This window comes from Centrocercus urophasianus, unplaced genomic scaffold, assembly GCF_019232065.1.
Source record: "Centrocercus urophasianus isolate 14NV4802_14NV808 unplaced genomic scaffold, USGS_Curo_1.0 seq_945, whole genome shotgun sequence".
NCBI lineage: Eukaryota > Metazoa > Chordata > Aves > Galliformes > Phasianidae > Centrocercus > Centrocercus urophasianus.
In genome coordinates this window covers 1-23,719 of record NW_024885583.1, presented here as the reverse complement: position 1 = coordinate 23,719, position 23,719 = coordinate 1, and the positions used below count along the sequence as shown (strand labels likewise).

Here is a 23,719-nt window from a genome sequence, read left to right as displayed (position 1 = left end):
CCAGCAGGAGTAGCTTCCCACGTAACTGTAACACTGTTGCTCTATTACACAACAATATTTCCAGCTACCCAACAACCCTACTGTGCTGAAAATGAATACATTTTAGATTTCTCTTTAAAGCTGCATCGGACAGCAGGAATAGACTTTATAAACTTATAGTGAAGACCACCTATCATAAGATGAGTAAGTATCCCACTGCACTGGATTAAAACCCATGCATCCTATATGCTGCTTCCTAAGCAGCAAGCAACAGATGCTTTTAGGGAACAACATGAAAAATACAGTATAACTACAGATGCAGTATTTTCTCTATGTTCCCTTCTAGATGAAGACCAGTACAGCATGTAGGGCTTTTTGGTTTTTTGTTTGTTTGGTTGTTTTTTTTGTTTTGTTTTGTTTTTTGATGGTTTGAGCACTTATACAGTAATCTAACAAGATTTTGATTGTCTTCAATTTCTTTGATACAAAATTCAAAACCAGAACAACCAGCATCGCACCAGCCCGGCTTGTATCTGGAAACATCAGCTCTTATGCTCATGTAGTGTTTTTGAAACAAAGATTGCACACATGCAATGGTTTCCACTGCTGCAGATAACTAATTATCACAACAGAGGCTTTGCTAGAGCCCACATTTTGCCATGTTAATGGGTACGGTGGGCATTGCATATTTAATGTCTTTCTCTTCCCAGAATTAAAGGATGTAATGCACACTGCTAACTTTGTTTTCACACCAAACGAATGAAAACTCCCCTCTATGAACTCCACCACAAAACCCACTCCCCATCAGCACCAACATTCCTGAATCATCTGCTGCTCCCTGGCTACAAACACGTAAAATTTATTTATGAAGACGGACAGCAATAATAACCAGGCCTAGGGACATTCCTGGGGTAACATCCATGGCAGGATCAGAACAGAGTCACTAACCAGTTCCTGGGCTGTACTTCCTGCAGGGGAAACCATCCTATGCAATCATACATTTCAGCAAGACTATATTTGTTGCTTGAGGCTTTCATCCTGCATCAGGACGCCTGTGAAGTTGAGATGTTAAATCTCAACCACAGCAACAGCTGTGATTTGGACAAAACTCAGCAATTCCAGCACTCGGGAGGGCTGGACCCTTGGGGTGCTACAGGACTACACACACCTGCTATGAAATCTGACTGCACATAACGCATTCAGCAGTGGAATCTTTTCCATAATGAGAGAGAAAACAAGCGTTAAAAAAGTTCAGAAAGCTTCGACATGCCACAGTTTTCTCACAGAGAGAAAGGAAAGGAACAAGAAGCATCTCTCCTCATGCTAAACACATAATAGATCTGACTCCTTAATATTTATGGTACAGAACCCATTGACTTTCAAGGACCTTTTTAACAGCAGTGAAGAAATAAACACATTTTCCCTCCAACTATCATGCTGACAGATAAGTTATCTGCTTTACTTGCTCACCGGGCCTTCAAGATTACACCAGCACAAGGAACAACAATGCAGAGATGTGAGAATCCAAACCTCGGGAAATTTCTAATGTTCAGCCTGGCCAGGAGCTGCCCACATACACAGGTTGAGCTTTGTGTAGGGCCAGCCAAAGCTACAGTACTGGGTACTGCCTCTGTCTGCAAGCAGATCAAACAAGCAATTTGGTGCTCGTGAATCTCAAAATAATATGTCTGCAGTTAAGCAAACAATCAATGAAAGAGACTGTTAGCTGTCTAGGAAACATGCCACTTACACCCTGCATGGCATATTTCCTAGGGAAGCATCAGGGCAGGTCTACAGACTTCACTATGCCTCTATACCATATGTTTAAAGACAAAAATGAAACCTGGGACTGTTTTAAACAATGCAGGGCTGTTCTTTCTCCTACAAAGTCACTTCTATGGCTGTAAACTGAAGAGTTGCATCTACTCTACAAATTACCAGAGACAGCGAATTTGTAAATATGAACTGAAGCTCTTAAGAACAAACCCAAAGTCCAGCTAAAATAGCTGACAGCACAGATCCTTCCTACAACAAAACCACTTTGGCTGCTAATCCCTTTGCCCAAATATGCTTGAAACCTGTTGAAGAGCTGAATGTCCCTCTAATATACAGCAATCCTAACACTCGTGTTTAAAGGAGGACTTCAGCTGGTCTTCATCACTGAGACATCTCACCAACTGGCTACCTAAGAGCTGCCCGGTGCCAGATGCTGGAAGCACCCACTTGAACTGGGAGGAGGAAAGCACTCCTGCTCTCTTGACTACAGGGCAAACAGGTCAACCCAGGAAACCCCTTAAAACCAGCTTGGGTTTTCATCTGGAGAAGGCAGATGAGTTAGCAATAAAAGCAGCAGGTCGTAATGTTATTTCCATGGCTGGCAACGTAGGGACAGTCCAGGAGAAACACCACATACATATTCTGTTCTGCTCTGTTCTGCTGTGTGTAAGCGGGCAGCCATTCCCACCAGAGCAGCAGCAGCGTGCTGGACAACAGGATGTGTGGGAGAGTGGTTGGAGTGGAAGGCAGGGAGAGCACAGGATTGCCGCGTGGGAAGGGAGACTGCCTGCCCGCCGGCCTGCTGCTGCAGCACCAGCTGGCACCTCTCCCACACTCGCAGGCCGGTTGATGCCCGGAGCGCCGCAGCTATTCTCCTCACACCTGTTAGCTGCACCTCCATGGGCCGCAGCCCCCAGGCCCTCTCGTTCCCAGGCCCTGTACATCCCGCACAAGCCGTGCTGCTGAGCACTTCACTGCACACATCTGCAGAACACTTTATTTCCCGAAGCAGGAGATAATCGCTTCTGGGACGGAGAAGAACCTCCCACACGGCTCCGGCGGCCGCCGCTCGCCCCTTCCGGCCAGGCTGACGGGGACGGGACCGAGGCGGGCAGACCGCGGCCTCAGCCGGTCGCACGGCCACCCGCCCGCCAGGCGCTACTTCCTCGGCGGAAGGACACGCAGCAGCAACACGCCTCTCGCCTTCCGTGCCGGCACTCACCGCCCCAGCGCGAGAGCGTATCCTTCCGCCCGGGCCCGCGGCCGTTCTCTCCGCTCACCAGCAGCCTTGTCCGCCGCCATCTCTGCCGCCGTCGCCGTGCGATCCGAGCGCACCAAGCGGGACGAGGCCCTCTCCTGCTCCGCCGAGCGCTGCCCGCTCCTCCACCGAGCGCCGCGCCGCCTGCGGGACTACTTTTCCGCCAGTCTCCTCCGCGCCGCTTCGTCCCTATTCGCTCGCCGCTTCCGGGTTGCCGGCGCCCGCCGACGTGCGGCCGTTGCCGGGGACCGCGTCTGACGTCATGACGCCGCCGCGCTCCCCCCTCCCGGGGCTGCGCTCAGCCGGCGCCCGGGAGTGTCGGGCTGGTGGGGATCTCGCGCTGGAAGGGGATTTTCCCTTCAGAAGCCGGTATCGAAGCGCTCGTCTTTGCTAGGACCTCTGTAGGCTCAGCAGTCCTGACCGCAGCCTGGAAGAGGGCCTGAGGAGCCTGGCTGCCGAGGGCAGTTGGCGTCGGTTCTCTTCTGAGAATGTGAGTTCCCGTCAGTGGGCTCCCCGTGCGGCACCATCACACCGCAGTTCCATCACACTGCACTTCCTGTCAGATGCTGCCTTTAGGACTTTGCCGTCTGTTAACATAGCAGTACTTTTTTGTGTTGTGTATCCGGGTCTGGTTCTCCAGGACTTCCCCTCCTTCCTCATTTACATTGAGTCACTTTACTGCTCGTAACTGTAAGTGCAGATATACCCAATTCTGATCACTAGATTCTACCTTATATGATTTTGACATTGTTGCCAGCTGTCAACATTTGCTAAGACAGACCAGGCAGCCTAAAGCAAACCACCTCTTACGTGCCTGTTGAACATTCAATAAAGATTTCAGGATGAAATTTATCCTTGGGGAAGTGGACAACAGAACCAGTTTAGTGGAAGAATTTCCTGCCAGAATCACAGAATCACTAACATTGGACAGACTGCCAAGATCACCTAGTGCAAGCGCCAGCCCATCCCTGCTATGCCCACGGACCGCATCTATCAATGCCACAACCTGAGCCCGTTCCCCCTCGTCCTATTGCTGTTACTTGGGAGCAGAGGCCGACCCCCACCTCACCACACCTCCTTTCAGGCAGCTGTAAAGAGCGATCAGGTCTCCCCTGAACCTCCTCCAGACTGAACAATCCCAGCTCCCTCAGCTGCTCCCCATAAGACTTGTGCTCCAGATTCCTCACAGCCTTGTTGCCCATCTCTGGACACACTCCAGGGCCTTGATGTCCTTCTTGCAGTGAGGGACCCAAAACTGAACACAGCATTCGAGGTGCAGCCTCACCAGTGCCAAGGACTGAGTTTAGATCACCTCCCTGCTCCTGCTGGCTGCTCTATTCCTGACACAGGCATCAAGCTGCTCTGTTTTCGCTAATGCTACTCTCTGACACAGTGCAGAGGGAGGTTTGTAAGGAAAAGTGATACTTTGTTTAACAAAGGGATAGAGTTAGAAAGAATTTAACATGCATACAACTCCAGGGGCTCTGAATGCCTTCAAACCATGAGAGCTTTTTATGAGCCGGTGTAAAATGACACATTTTTGACAACACTAGTTGAAGAATTTCAAGAGTACAGTGATTTTCTTTTTATAATTCTGAATACTCCAACCTGTGCTTAATGACTTCTATTAATGACAACGCCTACAGTTCCTCTTCAGTTTACCTGGATTGTCAGGCTTTCTTTTGGACATATATGCATGTATGTGAGAAAATCCTACAGTCCTTAAACACAAATACTTTATTTCAAGCCTCTGAATTTGTTGTATTTCTTTTGTGAGAAACAGCTGCTGGCCCAGGCTGTCAGCCCATGTTTTTGTTAAGAACATCTGCCAATAAAGTTGTAACAGCCAGCCCTTCTAATGTGTGTGTGTATTTACTAGTGTTATTAATGATTTATGCTGGTATGTTTGATAAGCAATAGAGCCTATAAAAGTAAAAGCACTTTGCTTGCCAGTATAACTGTATTCTGACTGACTTTTACCAAAGCAATAAAGCTGCCCCAAATCCACACTAACAGCAGGAATGTCTGATGTGGAGAGAGGCTCCAGCCTCTCTTTAGATTGGGTACAGTGTTTTTTGCCAGTGCTAAAACAGCCTGGTAGTTACAGAGCATTTTGCACTGACACAGAGAGGCACCACTGTGAATTTACTGCTCCCTGCTATACTTTTGCTTTGACAGTCCTGTCAGAGCTCATTCAGCCTGAAGTATGGCAGCACCGGTACCCAGCTTTGCATCTCTTCTCCATCATGACATCAGGAGGACAGTCATGTAGTTTACTTCATCCCTCATGCTGTCAATGTACTGCAGGATACTTACAGCATCCCGAGGGATATGTACAGCAATTGTTTGTCACATCTGTGGCTTATGTTTCCAAAATGAAAATGTTTATCCCCTTTCTTGTCTAGTTTCCCCCTTTCCCTCCCCTCCCCCCCTCCCCCGTTTGTTGTTTTGTTTTTCCATCCCTCCAGTATGGATTCTTTAAAAAAAGGAACTTGTCATGAATAATTTTTTTTCCTCCTTCTTATTACTAATCAAATCTTATGAAGAGACCTGCCCTTTGTGCAGTCCAAGCATACGGTCATGCGATCAAAAATGTTGTTGATATTTTTTCTTGAAAAATTAATTTAGCAATAACATCAGTACCTTCCTCCAAGGATGAGGGAGAGAAGATCTTGAATACACAGATGTACAGTTTGCATTGTTCTGCCTGAGGATCTCGGCAAGTGAGCAGACAGTAGAACATGCATCTGGTTCCAGCGAGGCAGGTACGCCACCTGCTGAAGAAGATACAGAATAAAATCAAATGTCCTTTGAGAGAATAAAAAGTGTGTTTATATATATATATATATATATATATGATAAATATATCATATACTATATATAAGTTATATATATATGATATATATCATATATATATATTAACACATATAATATGTAATAATATATATATATAATCATATGTATAATATATATATACAATATACATATTGTATAAAATATAATATATAATACACATATATATTTAAAACTCCCATTTTGGAGTTTTCATTTTTCAGGAAAGAAATAATCACAGTTCATTCAAGGCTTTCTTTAAGTCCTTGCATACTCAAAACCAGTAAGACTGCAATCCTGTCCCCAGCCTTGCAGCAGCAGATAACATCCCTGCTGATCACATACAAGCAAAACCTGGCTCACAGGGGAGAAAATCAGGATCTACAACATCTTCCATCACTGCCGGGCTTCAAAGAAAGGTAAGAGTAGAGCCAGCTCCAAAGGGAACTGTAAAAACTACAGTTCTTTGGCCATATACAACAGTATAGAAATCTTGGCAGCATTTTATTTGTCTTGCTAAGTTCCAAATTACAGGTGATTAGGTTAACACCTATCCTGCTACTAATAGGACTTCGTATCCCTTGCCTCTCTGAACCTTAGAAGCGTCCAACCCCTAGGTGGCACTATGCAATAAAACAAGGCATGTTCCAGGACTGCATTTCCCCCTGCAGATGGAGTTCTTATTTAAAATGTGAAGTGTGTAAATGTAAGTACATTGAATGCAGTTATTAGTCTCACTTTGGTAATCCTCTTTTTCCGAATCTGTCCATCAAAGCCAATAAAATATATCTTGTTTCAATACAGTATTTGCACCTTCAGAGTACTATGGAATATATTTTCCTGGAAAATGATGGTGTATTGCAGACTTGCCATTTTAATTCTGTCTGCAGGCAGGTAACAAACCAGGATGGGCTGTGTCTACTTTAGCAACTCACTTGGAGCAATAGGTGCAGTCTTGATGGCTGTAAGAAGCTGTGCTGAGGTCCTTCACACCCCTGGCATACTCACATATGTTGGTTTAGGCCAGGTGGGAACTGGCCCAATACCATTACACATTTTGGAACTTCGTGGGGCAAAGTCCTCACACCAGACATCCCCAGCTGTGGGACTGCTGGGAAGCAGCACGTTCTGCTCGGATCTGCCTCATGCAGGTCTGTTCCACACCAGGCTCCAATGTTCTCGCAGGTAGAAGCCAGCTAACTTTTTTCACTCCTGCTATCTGTGACAGACACCAGGGTATTATTTCTGTTTCTGATCCTTGCTGACACTGGAACTTGCAATGGTGGTGCTGTGAGGGAGGAATGGTGGATTCAGCCTGCAACCACAGCAGCAGTGCAAGACAAACACCTCGAGCAAGGCCTTCCGACACCTTCTTCAACAGACACAAGGAGAGGCAGGACATCTTCCCAGCAACATTTACCATGTGGATGAAGGGCCTGGGAGATGAGCCGAGGCAGATGGGGCTTCACCATTGCTGAGGGTGTGATGGAGCAGGAGGTACAGAGCTCCTGGGAGCCAGGATACCACGGGGAAACAGATCAATGGAGTTGGAGGCAGTTAGAGAGCTGGTGCCACCACAGCTTCAATACACTTCTGTGATTCCCCTTTTGAAAAGATGTTCTCATTTTTTTTCCTTCAAAGCATACAGCACCTGGTAATTAATTCCCCTGTGGCATCACCTAACTCCTCTACTTCATATATATCTGCTCTGATTCTGCTTGCTTATGGTACTGTTACATGTTTTCTCTCCACCTGTCTTTCATGATAGCTTCACAGTCTTTTTCTATTAATGGATTTAAACCTTGGGACCAGCTGAACTGTGTTACGTTCTCTGACTTTTCTATGATAAAGAACACCTATTTTTATAGAATTCCACAACTTTTCCCCCTTCTGGTGTCATCCAGAAGAGATCTGTGCATCCAGTTAGAATTCTCTAAAAATCAATGTGGTCAAGGAAGGGAAACTGTGAAGACATCACCCTGCATTCTGGGTTCTTCACTTTCCTGTAGAGAAGGCTAGCCTAGAGCTGGTGAAAGTTTGATGTCCACTTCAAGCCTCAAATTGACAGAAGAGAGTTTATTTCAACAGAAGGATTCTGAACCAAACTGATTTATTCACCACAGTAAGATGTCTGCTTGATGTATGTGTTTAGGTCCAACACATCAAGCACTGCTCTATGCCCTTCCACATCACAGAGCACTTTGACCTCAAGATGTAGAAAGAAAATATGCTCTGTGTTGACTCTGAGGCTTGGAGCAAACATTGGCTCTTCAGTCCAGCCTTAAGCACTCATCCTATGCCAGCATAAGCTAACATACGGACTGCAGGAAGCCCAACACTCAATGCCCTTGGTATTGCAAACGTTAGGAAGCTGGTGTTTGGTGAGAAATTGTTATGTGTCCAAGCAGAAAAAAATCTATACATCAGGAAAGATATGTAAATTCTTACTAATTGCATGTTTTTCATAGTTATTATTCTCAGCATTACTCCAGATAGCAGGAAGTGATGGTTTCTTTCCTGAGACATTCCAGGCAGTTCTTTTTCTCTTTAAAGATACAAATGAAGCATTTTGCTGATTAACACTATGATTTGTTGAAAAAGCCAAAGAATGGGTTCAATACAGTTTTTGTACATTGACATAGTGCAGTAATTATTTGTGTATGTTCTCATTGTGCTTCCTTTTATTTTGAAGTTTTCCGGGATTTAAGTTAATTTCAAGTATTTTTATCTTCCAAAGCTTTTATAAACTGAAGAATGTAAGGCTGAGTATACTTCATATTCACATAGTTTTCCTAAGGATCTTGGACTGCTTCGGTGGATTTATCTTTTGAAGAGACAATACAAGGTTTGTTTATCCATTCTTTGCCTAAAATAGCAGGTCTCTGTGCAACTCACATCTCGGTGCTTTCCTACTGCACATCTGCACATCACATGAATGAAGATACCCATTTTTTTGTCGTGAAAACCAACAGGAAACACACTGTTGGCAGCTCCCCTGGTCCTCTGATTAAACTCTCTGTAAGACAGTAAGGCTCAGGCTGCTTCCAGTTCAAAATGAAACTTTGGGATTTGATGATATGCTATTAAATACAAAGGCTTTATATTTTTCAGACTAGATTTTAACTTGCTGAGTAAATTAATTAACAATGAATAATCAAAAATGGATTAAATTTGGCTTTCAAGTAAAATATTGTATAGGACCCTGAATAAATTCAGGGCTAAAGTCTCAGTCCATATAATTATTTATTTACTTATTAAGATTAATGCAGGTTTTATTTTATTTCAACAGTTCACATCAGTCTTTTGGGTTCCAGATATATTTGTCTATAGTAGAAATCTCTGAAAACTGTTTTACCTTCTTCCACTCAGTCCTTTCTGCCAAATCCAAGTCACTTACAAATGAATGTGGCGTTAAAGGAAGGAAGAAAGAACATAATGAGAATGGAAAAATGGTCCAAAATGTTAAAAGGATGGAAAGCTATTTAAAGAACAAAACAGTTTCAGGAGCTGGAGAATCTCTGTGGACTGACATATGGAAGTCGTATGTCAGTATATGCCTGCATTGCACATACAGTCTGTATCCTTTTGCTAAATTTTGTGTCCAAAGTTGTAGCAAGATCAGGTTTCAATGCAGTTAGGAAAATGTCAAAGCATGACAAAATGTTTGATTTTTAATTATCTGTAGAAGCCATTTTGAGCATGATTTTTTTTCCTTGCTCTTTTTTGAGACCTCTGAGACCATCCTGACCACTAAAACAAATGTACCCATTTCACCCCACGTTAAATTCTCTGTGTCAGGGAAGATGGGACCAACAGCACAATTAGCCAGGAATTAGGAATCAGGCACTACAGTGCTGCAGAATATGGGAGGTGTTGACTCTTTTTGGCCTCTGTGTGGGAATAAAACTCAGAGGAAAACATTCAAAAGATGCAGTGCATACAAAACATGTACCCTATGGGCAACAAACATGGAATTAGGACACACGGAAAACAATTTCAGCTTCCTATTCCAAATCTAATAATATAATAACCTAATCACTGCATTGCTGTATTGTTTCTTATTTCCAGACCAGAAATCCCATTTCAAGTCTGAAAAATCTCCCTTTGGAAAAAAAAAAAAAAAAAAATTGCTGAAATGAATGTAATTTAAATTTCAATCAAATAGAAATATAAGAAAAATGCTGGGAAATTTCCAATGCAACTCAGCTGCAGAGTGGCTGCAAGATGTGAGCTAATCCTGGTTAGCACACTGCTTCCAAAAGAAAGATCCCTTCTGACATCCCAAAGTTGAAGTAGCTCTGTGTGACAGTTTTAGGGCCCGTATTGTTGCTGATGAACCATATGTTTGACTATTCTGGCAACTGCAAAACTAGGTTATGATGAGCTGCAAATATCAACAGTCAACAGTAATAATGGTGAATGTTGCATTATACTTGATGGGTCTTTATTATTTGTTACATTACTCAATTGTATATGGGAAGAGAGCATTTTAGTTGAGCATGCTACGTGACTATGAATTAGGTTTGAGTGAGAAAGCTGCAGAACTTCCAAGTGTAATACTGCATTAACTGATTTACATAAAGGAATTAAATGCTCTATGTAGTTTATTTCTATGCAGAAACAATGAAGGAAGTCAGGGAATGGATTCTTGTCTCAGATAAAATCCAAAGGAATCTGGCCAGCATCAAAGGAGTATCACCAGACTGACACTGCTACAGTCAAGATGAAAAATTCACTGATGTTTTTAAATCTCAGCCAGGAATGACTACTGCGGATCAGTGGCTCAGTTTCACTACATGTGACAAAATTACAACCACTAGAATAAGGAAAGCTGCATTTAGCATGCATAGACTCTGGGATTAGACAATTGCCAGAATTTCACCAGAATTTCTGCCTGAAGACTGCTGCACCAAAACAAGGGTACTGCCAGACATGTGGTGGCAGCGAGGAGAGGCTGTGTGATGTTTGCTATGGTTTCTGCTTCACTGCATTACCTTGCAATGACATTAGCACACATTTTATATTCAGTGAGGGGAATGCTACTTAGAAACACTGAAGAGATGAGATCTGACACTTGAAAATGCTACAGCGCTTGTGATCTCGCCAGGCTATAAGTTGGTCCTCTTGGATGCAGAAAATTCAGGTGCCTGGAGTGGTTTTGCTCTGTCCAGCTGGTGTCCTACCATCTCCAGTACAATCTGAAATACAAAGCTGCTTCCAGACTTCTTACTCACTTGACTTTACTGGCCTTGTCAGAGCTAATTGGATTTGTGACATGGTCAGATGTTTATTTCTTGATTCTGTTGTCCCTCACCTTACAGGACACATACGTCAGGAGGAACCACAGTACATCTAGTGAGTACTAGAAGTGTACAGGTACAAAAATAAAGGCGTACAGAAGAGACATATGGACATGCCACAAGCCTTCTTAGGAAAAAAAAATAGGAAATATGATTAAAATTTGTATTTTATTCTAATCCATCCTGATATTTCCAATTAGTTCTCTGATTTGTCAAGATAATTAGAGCATTTATAAATCTTTTTATTTGAATACATCCATGACTCTCTAGACAGCCTAATAACACACTTGTTCATTTGGTCAGGCACGAATGCCCAAATAAGTATTACTGTCAATTAATGCTATTTTGCAGAAGACAAATATATCACAGGAATATGACATTATAATTTCAGTAATTTCTCTTAATTTATTAAGTATTAAGCAAACCTATACTGTTTATTAAAGTCACAGCCTACAGTCATAATTTTAGTATTTCTTTCTTTGTGCAACAACGTTTATGCTTTGTATAGGAGATGACACTTAGTCTCAGGCTATATAACAGCTCTTATGTAATTCACTTTAAAAACCTTTATTACACCTAGCAATATTTACTGTAAACTTCTTAAAGCATAATGAAAAGCAGGCATCCATAACTGCAATAAACACGCAGGACTGAAAACAAAAGCCCAGACAAAGAGGACCTCATTTATATCTATCACAAACATCATGAAACTGGGGGAAGATTCACTAGGAAGCATTTATTCTGAAATGCAGTCCAACTGATTATAGACATTTTGGCTAGTGAGAAGTTGATACGTTGCCTTTGAGAATGGATAAATACATATGGGTACGTCCATGATATCAAGAGCAAGAAGAGAGAGAGACAAACTAAAGAAGCACTTATGCCCATGCTTAACTTTAAGTTTGTATCTCAATCCTTGCAAAGTCAACAGCTATGCAGTTGGAGCTATGCCGGCGTGTAGCTGAAAATATGACTGTCATGATAATCTGATACATTATTTAGTCTGCAGGCAGAGAGCAACCATACAACTACTTTTAGTCTGTACATGTTAGAGGCATGTAGGTTTGTGAGAAACATACTAGCAACATTTTGATACTGACAAGTGCAAAATGAACTAGATCAATAAGAAGCAGCTTGTTCATTCAGCAAGAATCAGTTAGCATGATTTATCTTTACTTTGTTCTGATTTTGTTATTAGCATAGCTCCAATGTTTCCAATACACATAAGGCTGGCATAGTACAGATACAAATCAATTGAATTTGGTTTGAAAGCATCTGCTAAGTGCATAACAAGGTCAGCCCTCTCCAATCCACCATATTACATTAGCTGAGAAACAGAAGGGCTAATAATATCTTTTTCAAATTACAGTGCTTCCAACCTTCATACTGTATTGCTTATGTAAGATTAGCCATTGGCCCAACCTGTGAAGGCAGGGTTTGATTCTTCAGCTCTTTAATGTGGATAACATTGTAAAAGCAAAAAGATTATTCACCCACATCCCAAACCCATTATTCTACCTGATGATTAACTTCAGGAAAGGAGATATGCTAACTCTAAGGACAAGCCAAGAAGTAAATTATTACCAAACTGGAGTATCATTATTTCTACTTCACAGATTAATTATATGAAGCATCACTTATCTTATGGTCTAGTATATTATGTTAATCAAAATTCTTTATTACATTTCTTTGAGGGTAATTATAAAATATTTATCGCCTCCAGACAACGATCTTTAAAAATATTTTCTTTATCACACTTGCTTTGCAACATTAATTTTGTGTCTCTTTCAATATCATTGTTTAGATTCAATACAATGGAGAGGCTTTTATATTTATATGGCATCTGGTAGCACCCTACACATATTATCTGGAGCAGAAGAAAGTTCTTCTCCAACCACCCCTACTACTATGGAATTAATCTATTTGTGGAGCAAGCTCTTTTAAGAAAGGCATACTTTCTAACACTTCAATGTAGCAAGCCATTAAAGAAAAAACAGAAAAAAAAAGAAAGCAAAACTGTTCTGTGTCATTTTATTACAATCCTGGCGTAGCAATGGTTAGTGCTTTTATACAAGCATGAAGAGGTACAGCCCCAATTTCCCTAGCACTGCGTTGTACTATTAAATTGTCCTGTTCTTTCAAATACTCAAATCATCCTGACTGAGAAAGGGATGTCCGCTGATAAAAGAATTTCTCAGAAAACTACTAAAAGCTGGCATAAGGTAAGACATTCCAGATTTGAAAGCTCCTTGGCCCAGCAGCGTGCCTGGAGGCTGTCTGTGCGGAACAGCACATCACATCATCCTTTGGGGGCCCTTTGGGTGCTACTCTGGCTGAGAGGCAGTCCCTCTGGCCTCCTGCCACGCAGCCGCAGCCTGGCAGTGCTGCTGTCCCTGGCATGGAGACAGCCGCGGTGTTTGGGAGGACAGACAGCCTGCCAGGCAGATGGGCAGGAAGTTGGCAGTGAACCAGTAAGCTTCTGATGGAAGTCTGACAGGCTTGGGTTCCACAGCGTTTCTTATTTAAACCATGGAAATGAGCGTTTCTATTCATACTACAGTACCAAATAATTATATTAGGAAGTGCGTTCTATAAAAGTCAATTTTCTCCCTCCACACTGAGTAAAATTTAATCAAGTTCAAATAAAAATACGTATTAAGGAACAAACACCTAATTAGAAAAACTGGCATCGAAATATGGCCACACAATCTACCTGATAGCTCAGTTGTTGACAGCTGTTGCCTGTATAGTGCAGTAGTGAGCACTGTAGCAGTTCTGCAGCTACTCTGAAGAGACACTGACAAAATCCCACAAGCAAAGTATTTGCTTACCATGGCACTTCTGCAGGAAGGCAAAGGCCATTGGCAGACAATGACAGCAAAAATTGACTAAAAATGTTATCATAGAGTCATTAAGGTTGGAAAAGCCCTCTCAGATCACGTAGTCCAACTGCCAACCCACCCCCCCATGCCTGCTGACCACGTCCCTCAGTGCCACATCCACACGGTCCTTCAACACCTCCAGGGTCAGTGACTGCTCCACCTCCCTGGGCAGCCTGTGCCACTGCCTCACTGCTCTTTCTGAGAATAAATTCTTCCTAATATCCAACCTGAACCTCCTCTGGTGCAACTTGAAACCATTACTTCTCATTCTCATTATCACTCTCCCAAGCTTTGTTGATATCACTCTACTAGAAGGAGTTGAAAGAATACGATCTGACTCAGTTTAGTGTGAAGTTGCCTCAACACAAACTTTATTCAGTCTCCAGAAGTGTTTTAGACAAGAAGAAACATATACTAATTTTTATGGGTTTATACTGCTTATTGAGTCTGAGCTAGATCCTTGTAGCAGTACAAGACATCAGAGGGAAAATATGTGACAGAAGACAATGATGTGAGCCATACTGTAATGGCAAGAGATCTTAGGGATCTACTGTTAGCACAAGGGAGAAAGTGTCTCGGTTTAAGAACGTGACTCATTCTCTCTTTGGTAGGAATGCTTAAACTTAAGCAGAGTAGCAGGCTGGCAATTTTTTCAAGAGCAAGTTCTATCTCTCACCACAGATAAACATGTCTAATTTCATTTTGGCAACAAAAGGTGCTTCCACTCCTATCTGAGTTAAAACTTTTAACATAGTTTGAGTTCAACATTTTTGAAATAGAGAAATCTCACCTTCTGTGAAAAGTAGCCTTTTATTTTGTTGGTGTATACATACCAAGTCAAGTTGAGGAGCTGTTTGGCTTATGTGTCTCAGTTGTTTCACAGTGCTAGCCCTGGTTCCAGGGGATGAAGAAAAGGATATCTGATGACCTGAAACTAGGCCTCAAGCAGCTACCCAGGGAAACAGAACTGGCACAAACATTGCTTTCCTCTAACACTTCCCTGGAAAGCCTTGTCTCGAAGTTTCCATAGTCACATATTTCACAGTTTAACATTTCTGATTTGTGAAGAAGGCGATGGCCAACTCCTCCTCCCTGATGATCCATGGGAATAATAGGACATAGAGGCAGACTGTACACACTGCAACGTACTGCTTTGCCATGCACTCTCTGGAGTACCAAGAGAAACTCTGCATTCCTTGCAAGTCTTCCACTTTAGTGGATTCTGTCTGCTTAGCTCCATTCCTAACACCTAGCAGCATCCAGAATACACACTCATACTGCATTAGAATATGAGAGTAACTACAAATACGAAAAAGGTCCAGATCTGAGGGCAGTGATAGCAGCTAGCAAAAGTCACATTACAGACAAAAGACTGCACTGCAGTAATTGGTTAGATCACCTTGAGCAAGTCCTGGCCTTTCCTACAGAGCAGGGCACCTTTGTTTCATGCATGGGTATAAAACTGAATTTCTTTTTTTGCCTTGTATGTCCTTGCCCACTGGCATTTTTCATGAGGCAAGAAAACACAGCTTCTCTGCAGGCTGTAACAGAAAGCAACTGCTAGTTGCAGAGAGGGTTTCAAGAGTACTTGGTCAACTCAAAGCTCCCTAGAAGTTATAAGCAGCTCCAGACAGTATTTCATCTGGCAAAGCAGCAGCAAACACAGCGTAAAGTGTAGAGTAGGTCCAATTTTTACTGTGTCAGTAGCATCAGTTTGAAGTTATTTTTAACTTAAATAAAAAAAGAAACTAAAACAGTAAAAAATTATTTTGAGAAGAACTAAAAAAGGAAGAGACCAATTATAATAGGTCAGATTTTAAATTGCTTGTACTTTTTTCTTCACAGAGAAATTTTCACATTAGGAAAGTATCAAGATTCACTGACGCTGTGAAGAAGTGTGGGCTCTTAAATGTATTCATAAATTAAAAGTAGACAGATAAAAAAAAGATAAATTCAGATGACACAAAATTTTCAGGCTGTGGAAACCTAAAGCTGGCTGTGAAAAATTTCAGAGGATGGTTCAATACTGAATGGTGATAAAATGCCAGAGGCCATTCAGTGTCAATAACTATAACACAAGAAGGGAGGAGGGGAAAACACAGTTATATGCATATACATGTGGTGTTAGCCAGCATCACCAGAAAAGAAACCCAGAAATGTTTCAGTACTTAAAAAGGCAAACAGGAATTTAGGAATTATTAAAAAGAAGAAGTCTGTATACATTCAGGCTACAGCCTTGTTATGAATAATATATGCAGTTTGGGCCCTTCCATTATCACAAAAGCTATCGTAGAATTAGAAAAATATCTCAGAAAGAATGTAACAAAGATGTATTATACCATGGGTTTCCTGGAAAAGGTGAGCTGGGAACAATTATTCTCTAGCTTTCACAATAAAAACATTGGCAGGCACGAATATTTGGTTGTAATAATAAACAGAGCTCATTTTCATTAGATACTGTGAAGGACAAACCACACGTGAATCAAGAAACTCTTGACTTCAATGCTGGAACATGATGGAAAAAAAAAATCACTGCAAGCACAATGGCCTCCTAACAATTTTAACTCATTTTACAAAATAAGAATCCACTTATTCAAACAGGATACTAGGTTAGATCAACTTTTCATCTGGTTGAATTTATTGTTGACTGCCACTTGAACAGCACTGTGGAATTCAGGGACATAGGGACAGAAAGGAACTCCAGAACCACTGCGATGATGCTCTCTAATGCATGCAGTCATAACACTTAGCCCTTTTCAGAAGTGAACCAAATCCCCTTTAATAGCTACTCAATCAGATGGCAGTCCCAAAGCATCCCTGCCCTTGTAGAAAATTATTTCTGATTTCTAGGCTCAGTGCATTCCTAGTCACTGTATCACTCATGCTCTTTTACCAGAACTGTTCCTTAGATTAAACAGAGCTTTTATCTCACTACTGCTATATTGAAAGAAAGAAATCGTTCATTCTGTTAATATCTGTTCTGCCTGGCTGGTCAAGTTGAACTCTTTTATGGCACTCCTGTTTTACAGCACTGTAGGCAATGTGAAGAAGTCCAAGAAGACTGGGACAGCCTGCCAGCATGCTCCTGGGACTAGGCAGTGTATAGATGTGCTGGTGCATTCCTCTCAAGCTGATAAGCCCCGTCACCAAGGCAGCCAGTTTTCCTCAACATTCAACACCAAGCTATCGTCACTGCACTGATTCACTTTTGGAGCAGCTCAGTGGCAGTTCGCTCAATCATTTCTGTACCATATTTCAGTGTGTGGCATATCTACACTCCTCACACTGTGCCACACTTCTCCAGTCCTGTGGATCATCACACTGCCTTCCTCCTCACTGCCCCTATTCTGATTTGTCCCTCTGGAATGCAGAATTTCCACAGAACAGATCCTGATTTATTCGTATATTTCAAATTCTTCATGTTTCTATATTAATCTCTGGCACATGAACTGAAAAGATTGCCTGATTCTTCGCTGAGTCTGAGCCGACAGCTTTGCTGGAATGCTTTGCTCTGAGTCACCAAAACAATTCTAAAGCTCAGTGACGATTCTATTATGGGAATGACATCACTTCTTATCATTTTGGAAGAAACACCTTAGTATAGCAATGGCAGACAGTGGTATCATCATCACATCATTCCTAAGAGATGTCAAATGAGAGAAGAAATGCAATTAAAGCAATGGGAAATGAAGACTGGCTCACCACCTGACAATGGTTCTATCTTTTCTAAATGTTATTTGAAAAAAACATCACCACCACCACCACAAAACAGTCTATCTTTCCCCATACAGTCCACTTTGCCATGCTAGCCAGGACATCTTTCTGTCTCTGGCTCTGTTCCACAATGCAGATTTGTTACTGTGAGTCATTCTCACTAACAGGTACTGCGCAGAGGCTCTGGGAAGCCTACCACTCATCTGAATGAGTGCTTCCCTTTCTTATTAGTTAAGGCTTCCTTCAAAATTAGGAAGGACAGTGGTCTCAGAGTGGGAATGAGAGCAATTTCTTGGACAGTAGACTCCATCTGACACAAGCATGAAGGGAAGAGCAGCACAACGGCAATCTGCACAAATGTTAAGAGGATTTGAGGGCAGAAAAGGGCTCCAAAACACAGAGAAATAGGAAGAACCTTATCACAATGCAAAGATGGTATGAGAAATCCAGGACGTCACCAGCTCAGTGACTTTGTGGATGAGAAAATTAGGGACTTCCATGTGTTTTATGGATGGATAAGAATGATGAGAAGAAAAGGCTATGAAAGACACAATGGATTTGAAGAAAGGATATACTGAAAAAAATTAAAATGGAGAAGAGAATTAAAAAAAAATAGTGACCTTCTGCATAAATTTCATTTTAGTTCTTGAATATAACCACATAACAAGACTGTATATTAGTGATTGTTACTATGGAAGCAAGTTAAAAAATTATTGATGTCCCACAGGCAGACTACATGTATTCACCACTACATGAGCCCACAAAATGTGTATTTCTAAATTTTATTTTAAAATGTTTATTATGGCTACAACTTATAGCCTTTAATATATATAATTAATTAATATAAATTAATTAATCATACAATTAATATACTTTGGAAATCTATAATGCATACCTGGAATAAGTCCACGTACCCAGAGATCTGCATTTGCTGGGCAGAGCAAATGCCCAGAGCAATCCTTCCCTGCTTCCCTTTCTACCATCATGACAGATGTCCTACTGGCACTGCACCTGCTGTCTGTGTCCCTCACACACTGAAGAAGTGACTGAGTAAGAGGAAACAGCCTGCAGAAAGTCCTACTTTCATGCTTATTTTGCACTGCTACAATATGTCTACCATCAGAGGGGTTTCACTTGATTTAGCTCAGGAGACGAATCAACCTCACAACATATCTCAAGGTCACTGAATCCACCCACCAATGCATAAACCCCTAATGTTCCTGACTTGCATTTCAAATGTTTGTTCCAAGGCAAAATATTTGCTTCAGAGCCTTCATAGCATGTGGTAAAATACTTCTACTGTATTCCTACAGTGATGGGTCAGCAAGTTTTCACCGCAGTTCATCACCTCATAGGCAAATGACATTGTTTGCAAAGAAGTGGGGGAAAAAAAATTAACCAAACTCAGCAACATTCAGTGGGACAACTATCAGTAGATACTCTTTGACCAGAGGAAGGAAAAGGAAAGAAAGAGGGGAAATAGTGGTGGGGGTGAAAGGAAGGAAGGTTTTCTCCATCTTGGCAAGATTCTTGAGAAAATATGAGAAATTACTTTAATAAGCCACACAATACCAGATGTCTTATTTTACTGCGCGAATAAATCCGTAGAATATTCTTGTTTGAGGCTGTGTTGTTTGATTTTTGAGAATGCAGTGTTTGACATTAAAGCCTGAATCAATTACCCTTAAAAACAATTAAATGCTGATAAATAACATCATTTTAGAAGATCCACTAATTCTCTGCTCCACCCCCAGATTTGCTGCCATCATACAGGGGTTAAGAACCAAACGCAGCCTTCCTCTCAAGTGTAGCTTCCCTCAGAGAAGGGCAGGGAGAAGAAGCTGGCAGGTGCTGTGAAATGCACAAGGGTGGAGCATCTGCTCCTGTGTAGATTTTCCAGCCCTCCCACCCACTACAGGGAGAGATGCATATGAAGTGTGCACACTGCTTATTTTTAGCCAGCCATGCAGAGGGCCATCACATGGCTCTGTCCCATCATTCTGTTCCTCTCAGAGATGGCTACAAACGCCTCCCGCTGAGACAGGATTTTTTCCATTCGTGGTCGGTTTTTTTCCTCTTCCTTTGTGTTACCATATATATTAAAAACGTGCCTGGATGATACATCTTCTTGGTAGTCTCAGTGTAATTCTGCTAATCTGTTCAGACATAGCATCCCTCAATACAACCTAATACATTTCTTCAGGATTTAAATAAACCCCCAGCCTCCTTCCACTCTGAAGAATTGGAAATATAGTTCTGCTTACTGAAAATATTCTTTTTTTTTGGGAGGGGGGAGAGGGGTTTTGCTTTCAAGTGAAAACTATTACTGCTACTTCTCACACCATACTAAAAACTTAAAAAAAATCCTTAGAACTGTGAGGCAATTCTAAGACAAGCATTATTTTCTTCCCCATATGGAGTATTTTTATTTTCTATCTAAGCCCTATTTTTCTGTCGGTTATCAAATTACACTCCATGTGCTCATATTAACCAAAGTAATCCTTTTATGCATTTCAGAGGATGAGGACTTTCACAGGCAGTCCTATTGAAAAGGACACATCATCTTCACTGAAGATATTATTCACAATTCACAGAAAGAGAAGTACAGAAAACAGTACCTTCCTCCAACACAGAACACACTGCTCAGCTTTAATAGCAGCCCATCACCCAGGAACACAGGTGGATGGATATTTCTGAGCTCTGTAGACCTCCAGTGACTAGGCTTTTAAAGGGAAAAATGGAAGGAATTGCAGAAGTTTGCATAAATAAAAGAAATACATTCTAATTTTTTTGCTTTTGAAGGCATATCAAACTGAAAATAGAGCTGCCTTGGAGAAAGTAACAAAACAGAGCTTCCTGCAAAGAGGTAGGATATAATGGTAGTAGGTCTGAAGTCATTAAGCCAGTGAGACGATGAAAACATAAACGGAGTGTTTAATACAATGCTCACATAACTGGAATATTTCTTTCCAAGGTAAGTGGTGTGGAATGCTTGCTCTGATGGCAGCTAAAATGGAGCCCATTATCTCCTAAGGAGGGCTAAGGATTTTCCAGCGTGGAGCGGTTGTGGAAATCTCAGCTAAGGGCTGGAACCAGGCAGAGGTTGAAGACTGAACAGGCACCGAGGCCTGAGGGTGAAAGACTCTCAGAGCACTCAATGGAGCAATGGGATGACAAGTTGGCAGCCTTTACTTAGAAAAGTATGTCTGAATTCATTATTGCAAGGTAGTCAGAGTACAGTTGACACTTTTAGCTACTGTGAGGTTATTGTCTCTATGAACATTCTTATTCTGCAGTAAATGGAACATATCTTATCTTATTCCCACTCAAGATAGAGCAAATACAAATGTCTTCAGAGATACCTAAAGACAACATGCACAGTCTACCTATGACATCACTCAGAAATATACTTCCTTGCTTTATGGTAACTCACCTGCAGCCATGCTGCCTGAGAATCAAACAGCCAGCATAAAGCAAACCACCTACTTGAGAAGCAGTCGCCCAGCTGCTCTGGGTAAAGGGCCAGTTGAAGGTAGAGCAGAACTGTGAGTGATACAGAAGGAAGTGCTGCTGCTGACCATCTCTAAACTAGGCTGAGAAATTATATATATTTATGTGCAATAGTCTTTATCCAGAATAAAATATGACTGAGACATTTCTTTCCTTGAAGGAACAATCCTGCTCAAACCAAAGGAACAAACATGCTCATACCACATGTCCCTCAGAGAGCTGAGCATGCCCTGAGGGCGACATACCTGCCATCCAGCTCCTTTCCTTTAGACCCTGCACACTAACCTTCTGCACACACACAGTGGATATTAAGGTCTGGAGTACCTTTCCTATGAAGAAAGGTTGAGGGAGCTGGGCTTGTCCAGGCTGGAGAAGAGAAGGCCTTGGGGAGATAGCACTGTGTCCTTCCAGTATTTGAAGGGAGCTTATAAATATAAGGGGAGTGATTTTTCACATGTTCTGCTAGTGATAGAACAAGGGAGAATGGCTTTAAACTAAAAGAGGGAAGATTTAGATTAGATGTTTGGCAGAAATTCTTTATTCAGAGAGCAGTGAGGCACTGGCACAGCACTCCAGAGAAGCTGTGGTGCCCCATCCCTGGAGGTGCTCAAGGCCAGGTTGGATGGGGCCCTGGGCAGCCTGATCTGATGGGTTGCAGCCCTGCCCATGGCAGGGGGTTGGAGCTCAATGATCTTGAAAGGTGTCTTCCAACCCAAGCCACTCTATGATTTGCCAATCAGACAAGTATACCACACCTTAAATTCTATTGGTTCAGAGTAAATTTAGGGGTGTACTTAAACATATATTGAAGATGCTCTGCTACATTAGCTGCAGGATGCTAACCACTTCAGATTAAAGAAATAAAACTGTCTCTGTGAAAGGAAACTCCTTTGTCTCCTTTATAGGAGACCGTAATACTCTGCTTTGTAAAATTACATTTAGCCCTGCACATATTTAAAAACTTGCAATGAATATGTAGTAAATAAATGCAGAATTCAGTGCTCACATTGCTGCACATCTCTGCAGAAGCAGCTATCAACAACCAACAAAAAAACATCAGAGAATGGATAATGCAACCTGCACTTGGTCTAAAGAAAAACAGGAATAGGTAAGACATTACCTGGTTATAGTGTAACAGTTCTTATGGATTCATCCCAGCAAGCCTCTGGAGACGTGCTTGTTCTTCACAACTATTATGCATTCTTCAAGAAATGTCAGCATCCAGCCTGAATATTCAATCTGTGTTGATGTCGTCCCTTCACAATTCACACTACTGTCAGTTATTCAGCCCAGTCAAACAATATTTTTTGTTTCCTGAAAGAACAACAGAGCATTGTAAACAAGCAAATAATCAGCGATTCACTTTCAAGATTCACTTCAGATGACTGCAGCTAAAACTACCAAAAAAAATCACTTTCAAAAATCATTAATGTCTTCATGAGCACTCTCTGAATATTACCTGAGCACAAATTCACATCAACAAATAACGACAAATTGCACTTGTCTTTCTTTTCAAAGTATAGCTTCGTAGCTTTTAATAAAATGTAGCCAAAGGCAACAAAATACCTTGCGGAAATTCTACTTGCTCAGCTTTTCCACTGCTGCCTCTTCAGAGAGATGCTTTCTGCACAGTGAACCACAGCACGTATAGAGCACTGCGACCTTTTTGATTTTGGTTTCAGCAACAAGGTCAACAACACTGAGAAGAACAGCTTTGCCTTAAAGGTAAAATCTCTCCAACAATCTAAAATGGATCTTTTAAATGTAATTGAACTATAATAATTCATTTCCATAGGCCACAGGAACAAAATGCCTTCTAGATTCGCAACCAATTTTACAGTATTTGGCCACTGACAATACATGTAGGCAGAGAAGCTGGACTATTACTTCTTGGAATTCATGCAATGTTAATTCAGACAAAAATTTTTAGGTGAAGACTGACAACCAACAAGAAGCCCTGCAGATGAATACAGAATGATCCAGGCCTGTCAGAGACAGGGAAGGCTCAGAACACTGGGGAAGCCAACACTCCACTCCTGCAGTCAACAACCTCTGCACCCAGGAAGTGCCTTTGCCTGCTGCCAGCATGACTGGTTGCTCTGGGACTGGCTGCCTCAGGGTACCTCAGAGAGATCCTTAAACCATGGACACCCCTTTTTCAAGTTAGCATTGTTGCTAACAATCAACAGCACAGATGAAGTTATTTGTCGTCATAACTGAGGGACCTAATTCTTCATTACTGTTGTACACCTCATACAACAGATCTACCCCTGCAAGCGCAATGGTGCCTAGGTACCAGAACAGTACAGTAGTTTTGTAGTGGATATATTGACAGCACAATATTTTAAGAAAGCACATTTGAAATGTGTAAGTTTAATTTTACAGTTTCGCAGTGTGGAAAGCCCTTCTATTTAATGTGCCTGAATAAATCACTACAGGTTGGGTAAGGCAGCAGGAAAGGAGGCCTG

At 41.7% G+C, this 23,719-nt stretch overlaps 1 long non-coding RNA gene across 1 annotated transcript; it reads right to left on the bottom strand.

The window, feature by feature from the left end:
• Nucleotides 1-3,304: 3,304 nt before the first annotated feature.
• On the bottom strand, nt 3,305-22,562 carry LOC122171733. The gene is made up of 3 exons (XR_006172082.1): nt 22,372-22,562; nt 5,657-5,790; nt 3,305-3,600 (listed from the first exon to the last, which is right to left on the bottom strand). It is a non-coding gene; the product is annotated as an uncharacterized LOC122171733 (long non-coding RNA).
• Nucleotides 22,563-23,719: the final 1,157 nt, after the last annotated feature.